Raw genomic sequence first — 9,257 nt, forward strand, 5'->3', positions numbered from 1 at the left:
TCTTATAAGGAATATATGTTGAGAGTGTCCAAGGTTTTTCCAGCATCTATGGAGATAACAGTAAGGATGCCTCATCCTCTTTTGTTTGCCTTCCTTCCCCTCTTGCACCATCCAGGTTCTGAGCATCCAGGGTTGCAAGGGAACAGAGGGAAGGGAACAGAAAATATCTTAGCTGAGTCACTGCCTTCTCAAGCTGGCTTCATTTCCTTTCACTGTTTCCTTTTGTGGCATTTTAAAATAAATTCAATGGCAAGTTTACTACAAGCAGTTTTCCACTTTTGAGTTCTGAATTTAGAAACCAAGCACTTGCATGAGATGTTGCCACTGTGCAGGTACAGGAAACATGGTGGGAGAAAGAGAAGAATGTAAGGTGCTGTGCTGGCACCCAGTGAAGATCTGTGCTAATAGGAGCTGAGTTGCCAGCCTAGAGGGTCCTCTCTGATGATACCCTCAGAAATGGCTATGTGTTCCATGCATGTGAAGAAGGCCATGTGGCTGGGGGTGGGGGTGAAGGGGAAGGTGGGTGACAGGAATCAGGATGTGAGAGCCAGGTTATGTGACAACTTGTAGATGGTGGTGAGCAGTTTGGGATTTTTGCTAAGCAAAATGGGAAGACATTAGATAGTTTTAAACAGAAGAGAGATGTAATCTGGTTTATGCTCTAAATGGGTCACTCTGCTCTGGGGAGAATGGATTGTGAGATGTAAATATCAGTTGGCACATTGAATCAGTAGAAGGATATGATTATGAAGTACTGACAGAATCTTCCAATGCTTTTTTGAACCACGAGCTAAGAGGAGTTGATCAAGCTCATCTTTATTCATGCCTTGATCACTTGAGAGAGATGCTGTACCAGATGAAATATGAATTGAAACAGTTCAGAACAACAAGTGGTTCTGGAGCAAGATAAAGTTCAGAACTTGAAGGTCAAGAATGAAGGACCAGGATTCTACAGGAAAGATAGCAAAAGGTAAGGAATTTTTTGTTCTTCCTCTGAAGTTTCAGCTGATAATGTTCAAAGCTATTGTCCTTTATCAGCAAACCATTTGGATTGCAGAAGCCCTCTCTTTGATATTTATGGCCCAGTAGCAAAATGTGGATTATAGCATAACTCTTCAGTTATACCAAGTCACCATTTATTCCATCAAACAAAGAAACTTGACAGCCCTAAACGTGAAAAGAAACAAGAATCATATAAGTTAACAGAAGAACTGATACTGTTTGACCTGGTTAATGATATGCTGAGAAATTCAGTCTATGAATCGTAAAAGTCAGTCATCAAGCAGATTATCATCCACTCATAGCATGGAAAGCCACTTTTCAAAGAGTCTAGGTGCTGATTTGTTAAAACTTCGTCCATCTGAATGTGTTTCCAATGATGATTCTGAGTTTAAAAGGGTATCAGATTTAAAATTCTTAATGATAAAGAACCCACCTAGTAACTCTATGTATTCAAAATAAGCCACTGCCTGATTTCCAAAATATTCCAGTAAAAAACCATTTAGGAAGTTTAAACAATCCTCCACACTTAACTAGCTCATTGGAATACAGGACTCTTGATCATTTAAATACTGGTAAAAAGACTGAGTTTGGAGATATTTTTTTAGCTGAACAAAGGGCCAAAAAATTACATTTAAAAAAGTGGCATTTTGCAGTTGTCTCAATGTGAAAGTCCAGCCCTAGCTGAACAGTTTCAGGAATACAAAGAAAACAATCCTAGTCAGTGCTTTACTTTATCTCATCCCTGTAACCAACCATCTCCAGTTGCACATATCTGCAAATCGGTGTCAATCTTCAACTGCAATATCAGAATTAAGAGGATCTCTGTCATCTTTGGCATTTTGTAAAGCATGCCCCACCTTGAGACTTTCTGACTTAATAGCAGAAATGATTAATTAGACAAATCTCAGATTAAGAAAGATTCCTTTAAACCAGTTTATCTGAAATGTGGTCTCCTGAATAGATTCAAGCATTGATCTTAGTGTTCTTATAAAAAACCTGGAGTCTGTTCCAAAACCTAAAGTAGATCAATCAGTTGCACCAATTCTAGGAACTAATATTCTAAGTTCAAATGTAGGAAAACATTCAAATTTCACTAAAGACAATAAGAAAAACAACAGAGTTTCCCTGACTAGAAAGCTACCTGTTTTCTTTCTCTTGGACCGAGGCCTTTGCTGCTAGACATTCAGCTTTTGCCTTAACACTGTGTCTTCATTACCCACCAAAAATCTGCAAGCAACACACCTTTATAAGATTTTTTTATAGTAGAAAAGTTCAAAACATAAACAACAAAGAAATGTGTCCTCTTATAGCCATAACACAATTTGATTTCAAATCAGCATCACCTAATGACATGTAAAAGTTAATGAGGAAAATTGAAAACTTTCCCCCTAAGATCAGGAACAAGACAAGGATGTCCACTATCACCACTATTATTCAACATTGTGTTGGAAGTTCTAGCCAGAGCAATTAGGCAAGAAAAAGAAATACAAGGCATCAAAATTGGAAAGGAAGAAGTAAAACTATCACTGTTTGCAGACGATATGATACTATACGTAGAAAACCCAGAAAAATCCACAACAAAATTACTAGAGCTAATAAATGAGTACAGCAAAGTAGCAGGCTACAAGATCAACATTCAAAAATCTGTAGCTTTTCTATACACTAGTAATGAACAAGCTGAGGGGGAAATCAAGAAACGAATCCCATTTACAATTGCAACTAAAAGAATAAAATACCCAGGAATAAATTTAACTAAAGAGAAAAAAAACCTATATAAGGAAAACTACAAAAAACTGCTAAAAGAAATCACAGAAGACCTAAATAGATGGAAGGGCATACCGTGTTCATGGATTGGAAGACTAAATACAATTAAGATGTCAATCCTACCTAAACTCATCTACAGATTCAATGCAATACCAATCAAAATCCCAACAACTTATTTTTCAGAATTAGAAAAACCAATAAGCAAATTTATCTGGAAGGGCAGGGTGCCCCGAATTGCTAAAAACATCTTGAGGAAAAAAAACGAAGCTGGAGGTCTAGTGATGCCGGACTTTAAGGCATATTATGAAACCACAGTGGTCAAAACAGCATGGTATTGGCATAAAAATAGATATATCGACAAATGGAATCAAATAGAGTGCTCAAATATAGACCCTCTCATCTATGGACATTTGATCTTTGATAAGGCAGTCAAGCCAACTCACCTGGGACAGAACAGTCTCTTCAATAAATGGTGCCTAGAGAACTGGATATCCATATGCAAAAGAATGAAAGAAGACCCGTATCTCACACCTTATACAAAAATTAACTCAAAATGGATCAAAGATCTAAACATTAGGTCTAAGATCATAAAACAGTTAGAGGAAAATGTAGGGAGATATCTTACAAATCTTACAACTGGAGGCGGTTTTATGGACCTTAAACCTAAAGCAAGAGCACTGAAGAAAGAAATAAATAAATGGGAGCTCCTCAAAATTAAACACTTTTGTGCATCAAAGAACTTCATCAAGAAAGTAGAAAGACAGCCTACACAATGGGAGACAATATTTGGAAATGACATATCAGATAAAGGTCTAGTACCCAGAATTTATAAAGAGATTGTTCAACTCAACAACAGAAAGACAGCCAACCCAATTACAAAATGGGAAAAAGATTTGAACAGACACCTACCAGAAGAAGAAATATGGATGGCCAAGAGGCACATGAAGAGATGCTCAATGTCCCTGGCCGTTAGAGAAATGCAAATCAAAACCACAATGAGATATCATCTCACACCCACCAGAATGGCCATTATCAACAAAACAGAAAATGACAAGTGCTGGAGAGGATGCGGAGAAAGAGGCACACTTATCTACTGTTGGTGGGAATGTCAAATGGTGCAACCACTGTGGAAGGCAGTTTGGCGGTTCCTCAAAAAGCTGAATATAGAATTACCATACGACCCAGCAATACCGACCCTCAAAGGACTTAAGGGCAAAGACACAAACGGACATTTGCACACCAATGTTTATAGTAGCGTTATTTACAATTGCAAAGAGATGGAAACAGTCAAAATGTCCATCAACAGAAGAATGGCTAAACAAACTGTGGTATATACATATGATGGAATATTATGCAGCTTTAAGACAAGATAAACTTATGAACCATGTAATAACATGGATGGACCTAGAGAATATTATGCTGAGTGAATCTAGCCAAAAACTAAAGGACAAATACTGTATGGTCCCACTGATGTGAACAGACATTCGAGAATAAACTTGAAATATGTCATTGGTAACAGAGTTCAGCAGGAGTTAGAAACAGGGTAAGACAATGGGTAATTGAAGCTGAAGGGATACAGACTGTGCAACAGGACTAGATACAAAAACTCAAAAATGGACAGCACAATAATACCTAATTGTAAAGTAATCACGTTAAAACACTGAATGAAGCTGCAACTGAGCTATAGGGTTTTTTTGTTTTTGTTTGCTTGTTTGTATATTTGTTGTTGTTTTTTACTATTATTACTGCTTTTATTTCTTTTCTTTATATTAACATTTTATATCTTTTTCTGTTGTGTTGCTAGTTCCTCTAAACCGATGTAAATGTACTAAGAAACGATGATCATGCATCTATGTGATGATGTTAAGAATTACTGAGTGCATATGTAGAACGGTATGATTTCTAAATGTTGTGTTAAATTCTTTTTTTCTTTCCGTTAATAAAAAAAATTAAAAATAAATAAAAAAATAAAAAAAATAAGAAGTTAATGAGGGTGGTGCAATGGGGGTTCTGCAGAATTCTTGCCTGCCATGCTGGAGACCTGTGTTCAATTCCCAGAGCCTGTCCATGCCAAAAAAAAATCCAATGAAAAGAATAATTTTGATAAAGAGTAGTGGCAAAAGGAAGACACCCATTGTAGAACTTTTTTTATACATTTTTATGATGAAAACTTTTTTGTAGATTTTACTGTTTTGTTTTCAGGAGAAAATGACACTACTTCAGATTATGATTCAGTGATGAGTCTACTAATGATATATGGCATAGCATGGCTAAGACGTAATCATATTTTAAAGTATTATTGATATCATTCTCAGCTTCATTATTTTTCTGTAGATGAATATTAACAATTTTATACTAAAAATTCTTAAAATTCCTAACTTCTAAGAATACTGTAGGGAGCTATTGCAGTATGTTTTTGATGATTAAGTTTTTTCAATATTTTTATTAATAAGACAATATACAAAGATACGAAGATTTTTAACATACAAATATCTCATAAATGGTGTACAGTTAATGGCTTACAGTATCATCACATAGTTGTGTATTCATCACCATGATCATTGTTTTGAACTTTTGCATCATTCCAGAAAAAGAGAGAAAACAACCTCATATACACTTACCCCTCCCTCATCAATCACTAGTATTTCCATCTACCCAAATTATTTTAATCTTTCTTCCCCTATTATTTGACTATTTTATCCATATTTTTTACTTATCTATTCATACCCTGGATTAAAGGAGCATCGGACACAAAGTTTTCACAATCACACGGTCACATTGTAAAAGCTATATCATTATACATGCCTCTGAAGAAACAAGGCTTGAACATAGCTCTACAGTTTCATATACTTTCCTGTAGCCACTACAATACACCATAAACTAAAAAGGGGCTATCTATATAATGCATAAAAATAACTAACCATCAGGATAACATCTCGACACTGTTGGAAATTTCTCAGCCATTGACAGCTGATTTTTTCTCATTTCTCTCTTCCCATTTTCGGTCAAGAGGGTTTTCTTCATCCCTTGGTTCCAGGTCCCATCTCATCCAAGCATGTCTGTCCCATGTGGCCACCGAGATTTATACCCCTGGGAGTCATGTCCCATGTAGAAGGGGAGGCCAGAGAGTTCACTTGCCATGTCAACTTAGAGAGTTCACATCTGGACAACAAAAGAGATTGTCTGTGGATGATTCTTAGGCCTAAATTTAAGTAGGCTTGGCCTATCCTTTGCAGGAATTAGTTTCATAGGGAGAACCCCAAAAATGAGGGATCAACCTATTGATTTGGTTGTTCCCACTGCTTGTGAAAATATCAGAAATTCTCCAAATGCAGAAGTTGAATATTTCCCCCTTTCTCCTCATTCTCACAAGGGGACTTTGCAAATATTCTTCATTCACTGTCCACCTCACTCTGGGATTTATCATGGCATCACACTAACCTGGAAAAACCAACAAAATTTCATGCTCTATTCAAGAATCCATGTACTTATGGTATTAACTAAACTATGACCATACAAGTTAAATTAGGAAGTGCACTACCCAAAATATAAATTTTACACTAGATAAACATCTTTCCCTTTAGTCTCACACAAGTTGACATTTTAGGTTATGGACGATATCATCCTTTACCCAGTCTTCTGATATACATTAGTCCTATACAGTTCAGCTTCATTCACATCTCTACCTGTCTGATCACTTTTTCAACTTTTTAAAACAGTTCCTGTGCAGGGTACTACTGACCTTCAGAGCTTCAGAGCTCTAACTCTGAGTCTGAGGTGTCACATAAATGCCCAAGTTTCTGGGAAAGACCACATTAAATACAAACTGTTAATTATTTGAGAATTTTGAGTTAACAATTACACCTCCTGGATATATATGACTACTGTAAGAGCTTATAATCTAGGACCCTTTACAATATACCCCAACTTGATATCCCATGCACCCAACTTTAGTTAACAATATGTATAAATTATAGTCCATATGATTCAGGCATGACAATATTTATCTTTTTGTTCTTGACATTTCTTTCAATATATAATTATTAATGTTCATTTTTCTAGTCTTAGAGACTGAATACAGGCAGGACGTGTGCCTAGAGACTGTATCCCAGAGGATGGCATCCTAGATTTTGTGTCTGGGAGTATGTGTGTCCTAGAACTGTGTCCAGGAGGACATGTGTCCTCGAATCTCTGTCCAGGTAAGTATCCTAGGGACAGTGTACTGGATAGCATATTTCCTAGAGATTGTATCCAGGAGTAGTTGTGTCCTAGAGAGTGTGTCCATAAAGAAATGTGTCCTAGAGATTGTGTCCATTCAGGACAGGTGTCCTACAAACTGTGTCCTGGAGGGCATGTGTCTGAGGCTTTGTCCAGGCAGGACATGTGTTCTGGAAAATTGTGTCCAGGCACAACTTGTGTCCTTAAGATTTCCCAGACAGTTCATGTGTCCTAGAGTCTATGCCAAGTCAGGATGTATGTCCTAGTGACTGTCCAGGAAGGCGTGTGTCCTAGAGTCTGTATTCAGGTGGACATGCATCCTAGAAGCTGTGTCAGGAGGGCATGTGTCCTAGTGACCATTGTCCAATAGTCATGTCTTAGCGACTGTATCCAGGCAGGAAGTGTGTCCTGGAGACTGTGTCCAGATAGGACCTGTGCCCTAGTGACTGTGATCTGGCAGGACGTGTATCCTAATTACTGTGTCAAGGAGTATGTTTGTCCCAGTGACTGTGTCCAGTAGCGTGAATGTCCTAGAATCTGTGTACAGGATGATGAGTGTCCTAGAGTCTGTCTCCAGGCAGAATATCTGTCCTTGAGCCTGAGTCCATGAGGGCATGTGTCTTATGGTCCATGTTCAGGGAAGATATGTGTCCAAGAGCTGTATCCAGGCAGTATGTGTGTCCTAGAAATTGTGTTGAGGTAGATATGTGTTCTGAACAGTGGGTCCAAGTGGATGTGTGTCCTCAAAACCATGCCCAGGAGGGTGTGTGTCCTAGAGACTGTGTCTCAGAAGGATATGTGTCCTATAGCTGTGTTCAGGAATAATGTGTATTCTAGACACTGTGTCCTGGAGGGTTTATTTCTTAGGAGACTGTGTCTAAGAAGATGTGTGCCCTAGAGAATGTGTCCAGGAGGAAGCATGTCCATGATTCTTTGTGTTCAGGTTGATGTTTGTTTTAGAACATGTGTCCAGGATGGTGTGTGTCCTAAAAAATGTCCAGGGAAGACACATATCCTAGAGCCTGTATCCAGGAAGTACATGTGTCTTAGAGAATGAATCTTGAAGGAAGTGTGTCCATGAGACTGTCCAGGCAGGACATGTGTCCTAGAGTCTGTGTCCTTGCAGGATATGTCTAGGTAAGATGTGTATTCTAGAGACTGTGTCCAGGAGAAGGTGTGTCCTAGAGAGTGGGTCAGTGAGGATGTATGTTCTCGAGGCTGTGTCCAAGGAGGACCTGAGTGTTAGAGTCAGTGTCCAGGCAAGACATGTGTCATAGAGACTGTGTCCAGGATCCCATGTGTCCTAGACACTGTGTCCATGCAGAATGTGAGTCCTAAAGTGTCCTGTGTCCAGGCAGGACCTGAGTCTTAGAGTCAGGGTCCAGGAAGGAATTTTGTCATAGAAACTATGTCCAGATGGCCATGTGTCCTATAGACTGTGTCCATGCAAGGCATGTGTCCTAGAATCTCTGTCTTGGATGGCATGTGTCTTAGATACTGTCCAGGCAGGATACATGTCCTAGATATTGTATCCAGGCATGATCTGTATCCTAAAGTTTTACCAGGCAGTATGTATATCCTAGAGTTTGTGGCTTGGCATGACATGTGTCTTAGAGACTGTGTCCAGAAGGCCATGTGTCCTAGAGTCTCTCTCTAGGAGGATGTATGTTCTAGATACGTTGTCACTGTAGGATGTGTGCCCTGGAGACTGTGTTGAGAAGTGTATCTTAGAATCTGTTGTCAGGAAGACATGTGTCCTAGAGACTGTCTATGCAGGACATGTATTCTAGAAACTATATCCTGGTCAGTGTGTGTCTGAGATACCAGGCAGGATATATGTCCTAGAGACTGTGTCCAGACCTGATCTGTGTCCTAAATTTTTCCAGGCATTAAGTGTGTCCTAGAGTCTGCCAAAGCAGGACATGTGTCACAGAGACTGTGCAGGATGTGTGTGCTGGAGACTGTGTCCAGGAGGGCGTCTGTCTTAAATAATATGTCCAATAGAATATGTGTCCTAGAGCTGTGTCCAGGTATGACATGAATCCTAGTGGTTGTGCCCAGGAGAAGGTGTGTCATAGAGATGTGTGTCCAAGAGTAAATGTATCCTAGAGACTGAATCATAGTAGAACACATATCTAGAGACTGTGTCTGGGCAGGATGTGTATCCTAGAAACTGTGACCTGGAGGACATATATCCTAGAGATTGTGTCCAGAAGAACATGTTTCCTAGAGTGTGTGTCCAGGTGGATGTGCATCCTAGAAACTGTGTCAGG

General features: G+C 38.8%; 1 pseudogene; it reads left to right on the top strand.

The window, feature by feature from the left end:
• The first annotated feature begins 315 nt into the window (after positions 1-315).
• On the top strand, positions 316-2,359 carry LOC143645624 (uncharacterized; annotated as a pseudogene).
• Positions 2,360-9,257: the final 6,898 nt, after the last annotated feature.

The sequence above is a fragment of the Tamandua tetradactyla genome, chromosome 9, assembly GCF_023851605.1.
Source record: "Tamandua tetradactyla isolate mTamTet1 chromosome 9, mTamTet1.pri, whole genome shotgun sequence".
NCBI classification, from domain to species: domain Eukaryota; kingdom Metazoa; phylum Chordata; class Mammalia; order Pilosa; family Myrmecophagidae; genus Tamandua; species Tamandua tetradactyla.